Genomic DNA, 13,797 nt, shown 5'->3' with positions numbered 1-13,797 from the left:
ACCACGATACACTGTGATGTAAGACACCACCACGATACACTGTGATGTAAGACACCACCACGATACACTGTGATGTAAGACACCACCACGATACACTGTGATGTAAGACGCCACTACGATACACTGTGATGTAAGACACCACCACGATACACTGTGATGTAAGACGCCACAACGATACACTGTGATGTAAGATACTACCACCATACACTGTGATGTAAGACACCAACATGATACACTGTGATGTAAGACACCATCAGGATACACTGTGATGTAAGACACCACCATGATACACTGTGATGTAAGACACCACCACGATACACTGTGATGTAAGACACCACCACGATACACTGTGATGTAAGACGTCACTACGATACACTGTGATGTAAGATACTACCACGATACACTGTGATGTAAGACACCAACACGATACACTGTGATGTAAGACACCACCACGATACACTGTGATGTAAGACACAATCACGATACACTGTGATGTAAGACACCACCACGATACACTGTCATGTAGGACACCAACACGATACACAGTGATGTAAGACACTACCACGATACACTGTGATGTAAGACACCACCACGATACACTGTGATGTAAGACACCACCACGATACACTGTGATGTAAGACGCCACTACGATACACTGTGATGTAAGACACCAACACGATACACTGTGATGTAAGACGCCACAACGATACACTGTGATGTAAGATACTACCACCATACACTGTGATGTAAGACACCAACATGATACACTGTGATGTAAGACACCATCAGGATACACTGTGATGTAAGACACCACCATGATACACTGTGATGTAAGACACCACCACGATACACTGTGATGTAAGACACCACCACGATACACTGTGATGTAAGACGTCACTACGATACACTGTGATGTAAGATACTACCACGATACACTGTGATGTAAGACACCAACACGATACACTGTGATGTAAGACACCAACACGATACACTGTGATGTAAGACACAATCACGATACACTGTGATGTAAGACACCACTACGATACACTGTGATGCAAGACACCACCACGATACACTGTGATGTAAGACCCCACACGATACACTGTGATGTAAGACACCAACACGATACACTGTGATGTAAGACACCAACACGATACACTGTGATGTAAGACACTACCACGATACACTGTGATGTAAGACACCAACACAATACACTGTGATGTAAGACACCACCACGATACACTGTGATGTAAGACACTACCACGATACACTGTGATGTAAGACACCACCACAATACACTGTGATGTAAGACCCCACACGATACACTGTGATGTAAGACACTACCACGATACACTGTGATGTAAGACACCAACACGATACACTGTGATGTAAGACACCACCACAATACACTGTGATGTAAGACACCACCACAATACACTGTGATGTAAGACACCAACACGATACACTGTGATGTGAGACACCAACACGATACACTGTGATGTAAGACACCACCACGATACACTGTGATGTAAGACACCACCATGATACACTGTGATGTAAGACACCACCACGATACACTGTGATGTAAGACACCACCACGATACACTGTGATGTAGGACACCACCACGATACACTATGATGTAAGACACCAACATGATACACTGTGATGTAAGACACCACCACGATACACTGTGATGTAAGACCCCACCACAATACACTGTGATGTAAGACACCAACACGATACACTGTGATGCAAGACACCACCACGATACACTGTGATGCAAGACACCAGCACGATACGCTGTGATGTAAGACACCACCACGATACACTGTGATGTAAGACACCAACGTGATACACTGTGATGCAAGACACCACCACGATACACTGTGATGCAAGACACCACCATGATACACTGTGATGTAAGACACCACCACGATACACTGTGATGAAAGACACCACCACGATACACTGTGATGTAAGACACCACCACGATACACTGTGATGCAAGACACTACCACGATACACTGTGATGTAAGACACCACCACGATACACTGTGATGCAAGACTCCACCACGATACACTGTGATGTAAGACACCAACACGATACACTGTGATGTAAGACACTACCACGATACGCTGTGATGCAAGACACCACCACGATACACTGTGATGTAAGACACTACCACGATACACTGTGATGCAAGCAGCACCATGATACACTGTCAAGTAAGATCCCACTACGAGGAAAAGGAAGTTAACAGTGGAACAGTGCCAGTGGAATCGTCATGGGAACTATCTACTCGTACGTTTGTAACAAACCCGGAGTTCACATTCTGTTAATGTAGCAGGGCGTGGAGTCATCCCACAGATGACATCCTTACCTTGTCAGCTTGCTGACGGGGTTAACCTCTTTGGTCATGTGGACACGGCGTCCGACCTCGGATCAGAAGGTGCGTGGTTCGAATCCCATCACGGGACTCAGACATTTTATGGCCGCTACATTGGCGCCCAACGTGGGGCTGAGCACGTTCATATTAAATTTGAGCAAAATAAGCCTCAGTACCCTACTATGCGGCCCGGGACGTGCCTTCTGTTGACGGGGGAGTATGTAGCAGGACGTGGAGTCATCCCACAGATGACATCCTTACCTTGTCAGCTTGCTGACGGGGTTAACCTCTTTGGTCGTGTGGAGAAGGCGTCCGACCTCGGATCAGAAGGTCCTTGGTTCGAATCCCATCACGGGACTCGGAAATTTTATGGCCGTTACATTAACATGAAAAGCGAATTTATACATCACTGAGATGGTATGCTCTAAAGAACCTGTTCTTTAAAGGCCGTGTATTCCCTACACCTTCACAGCAAAAAAAATGCAGTTTCCGGTATCCGGATACCTTCCGGATACCACCGGACACTTACCCAAAACACGTCCGGGTATCCAGTGGCAGATACCTTGCCGGATACCAGACCTCGCCGGAAATTATGTCACCTGGAATCCGAGTATCCGGCACCGGACACCTCACCGGATACCTCAATCTGGGTGTCCAAGGATCCGGCACCGGATACCTCATTCTGAGTTTCCAAAAACATGTCACAATTTGTGGGGTGCATTTTGTTCAATTAAGTGTGAAACACCTAAAAATATATTGGAAACTAACCATGAAATTGAACATTGCTGTAGGTATCCGGCAGGTATCCGGATGCAATTTTTCGAGATATCTTTCTCCTAGTAAATAATATTAGCCTTGGCATAGCAGATAGCTGTAGTAATATTCTGTGTTATTTTAGTTGTAAATATCCCCTTAAAGTTGAGATCTATGGGCATGTACTTTTGGTGAAAACATTTTTCAAGTTCATATATATTTCATTTTAGATGTTCAACGTATTAAATGAAAAGCATTCAGTCCTGGTATGATGGTATCCTTACATTACATCTTCATATTCCCAGTTTGTTCTAGCCTAGTGGTTGAAGCGTTCGATTCACCACATCGGTACATTGCTTGGTGTCACCCATCATGATATTGTTGGAATTTTGCTCATAAAGTGGCATAACACCATACTCACTCTGACAAAATAATGAAAGTCATTGGCTATGTGCTCACTTGGGCCTTTGTTCCTGGTGAGATTAAAAGATTATTTTGGAACTGTATCAGTACTTGTTACATCTTGACAGACGAGTTTCACTGAAGTTTGAAACAGAATATCATTAACCCAAATGGGTGCATAAAAATATCAATGTAATTTTTCTACTGACATGGAACTAAAAAACCCGTTCAGTGAGCTGTATTAATTGTAGGAAAACATTCAGGGCATTAGTATATTTGATATATGTTAGCACCTATGTTATGAATGATCAATATCATATTTCTTAAAGAAGTAAAACAAAAAATTTGTTCAGAGAAAAAAATCATATTTATTGATTTTATGACATGTCATTGGTTCAGTAACCAGAGGTGTTTGCAAGAACATTCAAAAACAGAAACAGATGCTTCAATGCCATTTGCTAAATAAACAAATTAGTCAAATCTTAGAAGAATTTCAAGGGAGAAGAATATCTAAAGTCAATTATGTTTGTGCAGTAAACCACAAGAGTCATTCAGATTTGTATAGTCAGCATCATTTCTGAAATGTGGCTCTCCCGGCTAGACACCGAATTAATACCACAGCAGTGAGACTATGTTTATGTGGTGTACACGGTGTCTAGCCGGGAGAGCCACATTTCAGAAATGGCTATTGCCGGTAAAGCCACATTTTCAGCTGAGTGCATTTCGTCTATTCTAGCGGGTAATTAATTAATCCGATTACCGATACCTTTATATGAGTGTCCCACATTTAAATTACTAAGCGCGGTACTCCCAGACTGAGGGAGGCGACCAGTTCCTACACCGTGTTAGTGACGACATCATCATCTTCACTACAGACAAGAACATTGAACATTTGTGTACTGCAGACATTGTATTTTGTGATGGTATATTTTATGCCTGTCCCAAGTTGTTTGATCAGATTTATTGTTTACATGCTGAGGTGTTTGGCCATATGTTCCCATTAGTTTACTGTTTGTTGTCCAATCGAACAAAAGTTATGTCAACATGTTTCAGTACCTATGCGATTTTGCTAGTAGAGGAGGTCTAGAGTTTGCCCCACTTACAATTCAGTTGGACTTTGAACGTGCAGCTCACAATGCCGTGACTGAGGTATTTCCTGGGACATTAGTTAGAGGGTGTTTCTTTCACTTCACCCAATGTAAACCATTTCGAAAACCAAGGCCACCATACCAACAATCACCTGGAAGTGTTGCACAACAAGATAAAGAAACTTGCCAAGAAGTGCCACCCGAACATCTACGAGGTAGTGAAGCTATTTCAGCGAGAGCAGTCACTCAAAGAGGTTGCAGTCCTGAGACTCTCACACCAGTGATCAGAACCTTCACGAAGAAAGAAGTACAAGGCAATCGATGCACGTATTGCGTCCCTCAAGATCCAGCTCCTGAACCCACGCCTGAGTGAGATGGAATATGCTGACCACGTGGGCGACCTCCTTCATCTGCATTATGATATTCATATGCTATTCATATTCATCAATGTAAAGTTTTGATGAATATGTTATCCTTGTTGAATAGAAAATGAGAAAACAAGACTTGTTTTGTTATATACGGGAACCTGTTAGAATCACAAAGCATGTTTTGACAGCATAGCCGCGAGAGCCACATTATACAATCACGCAACCATAACCATTGCCGGGAGCGCCACATCAATTTGGGCTATCTATTTTCGAAATGTGGCTTTGCCGGCCTGTAACCATTAATTCCTTTAGACTTGATTAATGTCATAATACAACAACCTACAGAATCACACTGATGTGGCATTATTCATTCAGAATCATCACTTTCTGAGGTGAACCTGTTAGTTTTTCTGGGGAGGATTATTCATCATCCGGAGAGTCCTTTGTATAACTTGTCTGATCTGGTGTCATTGTGAAATCCAGGTACCTGAAACAATTCCTAACAACTTTAAAAGCTTGTTTTTAAAAATATAAGAAACACACATATATTGACAAAGGGTAAACAAGGCAATGCAAAATTGCATAAAATAGGTTCTTATACATAAAAACAGAACTACCGTATTTGACGTAATAAGCGCCTCGCTCTAATAAGCGCCCACAGGAATATTTGCTAATATATTGGCTAGTGAACAATCCCAATTAGCTATTGATCAATGTATACGAGACTTATTTATTTGCGTATAATACACACTCGTGTGTGATATGCACCCTTAATTATGGGGAATTAAATTATGGAAAAATATATTTGTCCTACATAAACATTTCAGGCTGCCAGCATAAACCACGAAATTTTGAGAGCGCCCTGGGCACTTATTACGTCGAATACGGTATTCATAATTATCAAAACTTTCAATCACACAAGTCATGTAAGTGATCTCAAAATACTATATAATGAGTGAGCAAGTTAGTATAGTTTCACACAGCTTTTAGCAATATTCCAGCAATATATCTGTGGGGACACCAGAAATGGGCTTTTCACACAGTACTCATGTGGGGAACAGAACCCAGTGCTTCGGAGAACGCATTACCCACTAGGCTACCAAATACAAATATCATCTCAAATACAAAAGTAAGTAACATTAGGATTTCATACAACAGATATTTTCGCCAAATATCAAGTCACTATACAACCGATTGAATTACAGGTTAGAGGAGCAAATACATTTCAATGTAGCAGCTGAATCAGGCTTAATTTGAATCGTTCCTTGCTTTAGTTGCAATGGGAGCCACATTGAAAATAATTATCTCACTTATTATTGATATTTAATATCTACCATTAATTGGTAGGCCAAAATAGACACTGATACAAAAAATCAACTGAAAAGAACCACCTGAACAATGGACTAAAAACTATGTATATTACATTTAAGGGACCTTAATTCGGCTACTGGCAATAGTATGGGCGGATACAGAGGCGGGGGTGCACACACCCCTTTTTATTTCTGTATAAATTACCACCAAAGGCAATAAATAGATCTTAATTGTGCACCCGCCCTCCCCACCTTTTCAAAAAAGCTGTATCCGCCCATGATTAATCATGAGTAAAATCATTATCATATTTTTATCATTTATCCTATATTTAATTAAGATTAACAATAACGGGAAAAACTGCCAAACATATTGGTCAAGTGTAATCATAATTTAAGTACATGTAGTTCTATTTGGTTTTGGAACTTTTCAAGGGTAATTGTAAATATATGTGTATTCCTATTTGAATACTCATTTGATTGTTATAAAGTTACACAGTATTGCATCTATCGTCTGTTTCTAAATACAGTGGAACCCATCTTTGACTTGTGTGACATAATTGAATCATACCCCAAGTTCATTTTGCATTGTTATGCATCTGCACAGAGTGGTCAAAGTCCTTGTCACACACATAGTTTGCTACAAGGCAGAATCCAATAAGTTCAGTTGAGACATCACATGTACACATATACCTCTACTGGCATATCACACATACAAACAGTCATTAGATGGATGTAATTATTCAAAAATATTTTACATACAAGTGAATAGATTCTGTAATAGCATGGTTAATATTGGGAGATGTTTTAGAATTTCCATTTTCACAGAATCGAAGTCATATCCTTTCATGATTCAGATCCGCTTGTAGTGATTTAAATTCACATAAAACTGATTCATGTGAAATGACCTATCCCGCATGTGTGGCACTTGTTATAAAAATAACATTCATTACTTATTTGTGTGTCCAAATTATGCTATTATTAGAATTAATAGGTATTATTATACAGCATGGATATGAAATAAGAAAGCTTTATAGGGAATTGTTGAAAATGATGTACAGGAAAACATTGAAATAAATCAATCAATACGTGCATTTATCTCAGAATCTGTTAGATTTAATCAATATGGACTTCTCTCCTTCATTATCTACTTATTATCAGATGATTACATTATTGCTCAACTGATAGTTTGCAATAGTATAGAATTAGTATTAATATTAATACTTATTTTGTATTTGAGCATCATTTAGATAAGCCATCGGCTTGATTGCAAATCAAGTTCACTGTGAATTTTTTTTGGTTTAAAACACATGTAGTAGAACATATTGCAATAGTTAAGACCTGAAAAGAAGTTATGTGTAGGATCCTCAAAATGGTATCTACAAGAGCAGGTTGTAGAATCATGTTGGTGTTTGTTGTTTAACTCTGCACTCAGCCATATTCCAGCTATATGACGGTGGTCTGTGAATAATCAAGTCTGGAGCAGACTATCCAGTGATTGACATCATGAGCATCGATCCACACAATTGGGATACAATGACATGCATCAACCAAGTCAGCGGGCCTGACCGCCCGATCCATTAAGTTATCTCTTACAACTAGCATAGGTTGATCATGTTGATAGGGACCAACTTCAACCTAGAATCCCCACGTAAGTATGCGGCTGTTAGCTTTGTTTGATGTTTAACGCCACACTCAGCAATATCGCAGCTATGTGGCAGGAATCAAACCTTGGTCTTCAGCACGAAGAGTGAACGCTTCAACCACTAGACTACCCCACCACCAAAAATTCCCCCATGATAAAGTTGTCATCATGGTTATTGTTCAACTAGTTCAAGTGAAAATGTTCATACCCTCAAAATGTCTTATCTTCCACTTCACGATGATCTCTGATGCAAAACTTCGCTGTCATTAAAGCTGTTCTTGATTCTTCACATCTGGAAAAATATGTTGAGGCTATTAATCATTCTCACAGAGTACAGGGAGTATATGAAATAAGACAGTGAGTCACATTAGCATACAAAGTATCCAGTTAAAGTAAACATATTTCTACATTATATACATAAGAAAATACTAACATATGATAGACAGACTACTTGTCCTATAAAAAAATAATTATACATTTACTTACATGTTGGCTATACAAGTTAATGTGTCACAGGCTTACATGTGGTAAATTACTTTAATACGTGATCATTGTAATATTCACATATTCCTTACCTTAATGTGTCACTTCAGCTGCCAGCATGACCTCAGCTGCAATCTCAATATTTGGCCAATTTTGACGAAATGACCGATCGTGTTCAGTGTATAAGCTGGGCCTCGTCTCTTATATAACTTGGCGCAAGTTGACGACGCGCATAATCAGCTTATGTCGTGTTAACCAAACTGGTTCCCGGCTCCATATGCGCGTCGTCAACTTGCGCCAAACAATATTGTGATATTAGAGACGGGGGCCCAGCTTAGTGTTAACCCGGAACAAGCCATTTTACCCCTTTCCCCTGCGGTCCAGGGCGCCATTTTAGAACATGGATGTAAACAAACCTCGTGTATCGATATACACTGTGATGCTTGATTACGATAAGCTTACCTCGTGTATCGATACATTGTTCTCATTCACCTCCACCACGGAAATGCCGGCCGAAGTTCCTCCGAGCCATCCACAACGCGGAAGTCAACAGTATTTGGAAAGGCGATTGGCAGCAAATGCGGATGCCAGGTACGTAGCAGGGCTTCGTGACCTTATGATTTCTGTGCAGAGATCTTATGGAACGGATTGATTTAGATATTTTTCTGCTCTACATACTTTACCGTAAACGCCAAGGGTCCTTTTTTTTAGTATTATGGTCAACTGTTTGTTATGACGACAAGGATTTGCATAAGGGGCATAATGGATTTGTGGTCAAAACAAGATGATCCAAATTAGATCCGCTTTTAATAGATAATGAAGAAAAGTACAAAGATCTAGGAACGATTATGAACTCTAAACTTTCGTGGGATGCTAATACAGACTGTAATTTACAATAATGGCCACCAAATACTTTATTTTTTTTACGCTTAAGATATTTTAATAATTACACTGGTATGTCCTTGTTTTGTATAAGCTTCATAACTTAATAATTCAATATTTCATGGAATGACTCTGACCCTGGCGAGGATCTTTTTTGCAACAAGTGATTCCCTATGTAAAGTGTATGTTGAATGACCCTGGCTTTGTTGTCAAATAATTGTTTGACAGTTGTTAAATATGGGGTTATGTTTTATCTCTGAATGTTTGGGATGAAATATTTTAATAAGGGCAGTTCTAAGTTGGATCTCAACTGGGGTCTTCTCAATTGAATTCAATGTACAGTATGTACAGTTTGGACATTTCTGTAATGTGAATGCTACTTTTGTTTGCAGAATGTCTGGATGAATGAATGAGTCAGTCATCGGCACAGTATTAATGGAAAAAGAGAAGCAATGAGGAACAAGAGAAGAGTAGCAGTGAGTGGTAAATATTTGAAATTATTCTGTTTGGCTCATCATGTTCATGTAGCTATTCTGCAAATATTTTTCAGTTTGCTTGTTCTTTATCACCTGTTGACATGGATGGCCTAATTATCAAAGGCACTACAACTTGCTGTGCATAGTTGCATCTCTTGGGCTTGACACAAACCGATGGTCGTGGGTTGGAATCGAGGGTAGCATCATACACTTGCTTGTGGGTTTCATCAAAGTGGTAAACATGTAAGACCTGCATCACTTCGGGCTTTCTTCCCACATCAAGCTTCCATGCCGTGATATAATTGGAATACTGTTCAAAGAGGCGTTAAACCCAATTCACTCATTTAACGCCACATCCAGCAATAGTTCAGCTAAATGACAAGGATTATAAATAATCAAATCTCAAATCTCAACTAGACAAACCAGTGATTAATGTTATGAGCTCGATCCAGACACAACGATGATGACTGTTATGGACAACATCCCACGTTATTGGGTACGATTACGAGCGATCAATGAGCCCACTTGCTACCTCATCTATTACTTTGGCTTCTATGGCAGGCATAGGTTGCTAGGAACATTTTTAAGAGATGTCAGTTAATGATTGTTTCAACTCATCAGCATGAAACAATATATATCTCAATTGTTTGGTATATAACAAAACTCAAAGATGATAAATTAAGTGAATTTGCTGCCTTTTATCTGTAAGTACATGTTGCAACAATTCTTTTCTATTGCTACAATCTTTATACATAATTCTGCAGAAACTGAAGTCCAGCTTGAGATACCCGGATGACAGGTTGACAGTCTGGAAGGACCCTTCCAGATTTCCGAAGTGATTGGCAGACAGCGATGAGGAGAGTCCTGTTATTTCAATGGGGGCCTACCAAGAAGTTATATGCCAATTGACACTGGGACACACTCACAAAGGCTGGTCTGGCTAATGTGAGAAGACCAACCACTGCCAAGTCGGAGTGGGACCCTTCAAGGACGTTGAAGAAATTATTGTCTTTGGCCATGTGGTAATCACTTGAAAGGAATGATGTTTGCGACTACTTGTCTATAAATGTGGACTCAAACACCAAATATAATGTTCACAATTCTACTAACACAATGCAACAGGGATAGAGCCCATCTGGCCTCCCCTCATCCTGGTTCCTGTTTTTCCATGGCAATATAGAAGGAAAAGGATGTTTGAGGGTGAGTAACTCTGAACTGGTGAGCATGGTCTGCTGATGCTTTCAAGCGAACAGTTATCCTGCTCTGTTATGAGTATGGAAGAATAGGAGGAAATTGCATACTGCATCAGGAACCATCATGTGAACACTGTTCAATGTGTGATATAGGCATATAAATAAAATTTAGGTGTTTCACACTTAATTGAACAAAATGCACCCCCCAAATTGTGACATGTTTTTGGAAACTCAGAATGAGGTATCCGGTGCCGGATCCTTGGTATCCAGTGCCGGATCCTTGGACACCCAGATTGAGGTATCCGGTGAGGTATCCGGTGGATTCCAGGTGGCATACTTTCAGGTGAGGTGTCCATGCCGGATACCATGGATCTGGTGTCCGTCAAGGTATCTGCCACCGGATACCTGGACGCGTTTTGGGTAAGTGTCCGGAGGTATCCGGCAGGTATCCGGATACCGGAAACTGCATTTTTTTTGCTGTGCTTAGTTGTTCCTGTGTCTGTAATGTACGCAACAGTAAGCGCTTCACAGTTCAACTGCGCCTGTAAAATCACAGTATGGATAACATTGCCTTTTGTATTTTGAGCATAGTTGTAATTTAGTCGTGATGCCAAAAAAACAAGAAGAAACACAGATTAATGGAAAGCGCTGCGTGTTGTAGTTATTTAATTGTCATCTTTATGTCATACACAGAAGCATATATATAAAAGCTGTGTCCACCACTCGTCTCCTACTTGTTCATTCCTACACGTCATACTTATCAGGGGCAGTCGGGTAGCCTAGTGGTTAAAGCGCTCGCTCCTCACGCCGAGGACCCGGGTTTGATTCCCGACATGGGTACAATGTGCGAAGCCCATTTCTGGTGCCCCCCGTTGTGATATTGCTGGAATATTGCTAAAAGCGGCGTAAAACAATACTCACTCACTCACTCACAGTTATCATCATATTACTGCGGTACACGTTAAGTAATTGGGAGCCAGTTGCATCACATCGTTCTCGCTACAAGATTACCAGTAGCATCAAGATGAGTGTGATCTTTCTGGGACTCTAATTCAAACTGACAAAAGAATGTTTATTAAAACAAACTGTATTTGTAATGTAAATATCATGTTAACACCGTACCCTGTTTCGTCCTGACCGCCTCCGTGGTCAAGTGGTAGAGCGCCCGCCCGGAGAGCGGAAGGTCCGGGGTTCGATTCCTGACCGCGTCATACCAAAAGACGTTAAAAGATGGTATTTGTTGTTACCCTGTCTGGCGCTCGGCATTAAGGGGCTAAAACAAGGACTGGTCGGCTCGGAGTCAGTATACTGTGTCTGAGTGGGGTATTCATGTTCAACTGCGGCATGGTATCTCAGTGAGCTAGCACTATAAATCGGCATCAGTCCGGACTAGTACAAGCAGCCACACAAACACACACACGTACATGCACGTCGCTATATGAGTGCAATAATCTTGGACGCGACGTTAAACCCCATTTCACCTCACCTCACCTGTTTCGTCCTTGGGGAGGAGTGAGTGAGTGGTTTTACGCGGCTTTTAGCAATATACCAGCAATATCATGGCTGGGAGCACATTGTTGAACTAAAATGTTAACCGTACGTAACGAAAGTATTAAATCATTAATTGATCACTCGAGGTCAATGAATAATCAACAAATTTTACTCAAACACACATGTATTCAATACAAAAATAAAATGGGTCAAATAAGAGGTGACAGCAATAAATTACAGGCCTTAGAATAAATGTAAGTGCACTCACTAATGGTCAGAAATGTGCCACTGTCGAATGTCGTAAAACTGTCCTGTCTCTGATCCAGAATCCAGAAAAATGTTGGAAGCTGTTAGGAATCCTGTTTTTTCAAACAGGTTTCCACACTGGTCAAATAGATACAAGTCAAGTCAGGTTGAAAAGAGCTTGAATTGCCCTTTTGTCGCTCTTATATTAGTGCAGCCAGCTTGCTAGAAACAATCCCATCCAGAAACGTCTGAAACGATTAAGTCTGTCATGCTTGTTTTCAACAGCAAGGGGCGGTAACTCTAAATTCACCTCGCTACCACTGACAACCCTCGACATTTTACCAGCACTTCAATCATTTGCTGACACTGACAATTACTAAAAATAAACATCTTTAATGTCCGGTGGAGAAAAGACGACATGGAGTGAGTATTATTTTACGCCGCTTTTAGCAATATTCCAGCAATATCACGGCGGGGGACACCAGAAATGGTCTTCACACATTGTACCCATGTCGGGAATCGAACCCGGGTCTTCGGCGTGACGAGCGAAGGCTTTAACCACTGGGCTACCCGACCGCCCCAAGACGACATGGAAAGAGCTGAGGACTAACCTAGTAACTGCAACCTGTGAGAGTGAGAGGGTTTGGTGTACCAGTATTCCAGTTTTATCACGTCGTATCAAGTTAGGGGCGGTCGGGTAGCCTAGTGGTTTAAGCGCTCGCTCGTCAAGCCGAAAACCCGGAGGAAGGCCCAAAGTGATGCAGGTTTCAGACGTTTACCTCTTTGGGGAAACTCATGATCATGGGCATGGTAGTGCAAACCTAGAATCATAATCAGGGCGAACCAGGATTTGAACCATAGGTTTCTGGCATGCTCAAGGGACACAACTCTGCACAACGAATTGTGGCGACTGAACCATCCGCGCTACCAATAACTGCAATTAGATATGAGATGTGTAGTGCCCGTGAGTTGCCTCATCTACCCTGTCGTCATGATCTTGCTTTTTTAATGTAAATAATGATGTGCTGCTGATACGGTCAAGGCTTGACTTTAGGTGTTACAAGCTTTGCCTGAC

At 40.9% G+C, this 13,797-nt stretch overlaps 2 long non-coding RNA genes across 2 annotated transcripts; one reads left to right on the top strand and one right to left on the bottom strand.

The window, feature by feature from the left end:
* Nucleotides 1-5,318: 5,318 nt before the first annotated feature.
* Nucleotides 5,319-8,652, bottom strand: LOC139457929 (uncharacterized). Its single transcript, XR_011652644.1, has 3 exons — nt 8,527-8,652; nt 8,160-8,243; nt 5,319-5,486 (listed from the first exon to the last, which is right to left on the bottom strand). It is a non-coding gene; the product is annotated as an uncharacterized lncRNA (long non-coding RNA).
* A 171-nt stretch (nt 8,653-8,823) lies between these two features.
* LOC139457928 (uncharacterized) lies at nt 8,824-11,212 on the top strand. The gene is made up of 3 exons (XR_011652643.1): nt 8,824-9,025; nt 9,709-9,799; nt 10,557-11,212. It is a non-coding gene; the product is annotated as an uncharacterized lncRNA (long non-coding RNA).
* Nucleotides 11,213-13,797: the final 2,585 nt, after the last annotated feature.

Source organism: Haliotis cracherodii, unplaced genomic scaffold (assembly GCF_022045235.1).
Source record: "Haliotis cracherodii isolate W230 unplaced genomic scaffold, xgHalCrac1.p SCAF_12, whole genome shotgun sequence".
Taxonomy (NCBI): domain Eukaryota; kingdom Metazoa; phylum Mollusca; class Gastropoda; order Lepetellida; family Haliotidae; genus Haliotis; species Haliotis cracherodii.
This window is presented reverse-complemented; position numbering and strand designations above follow the sequence as displayed.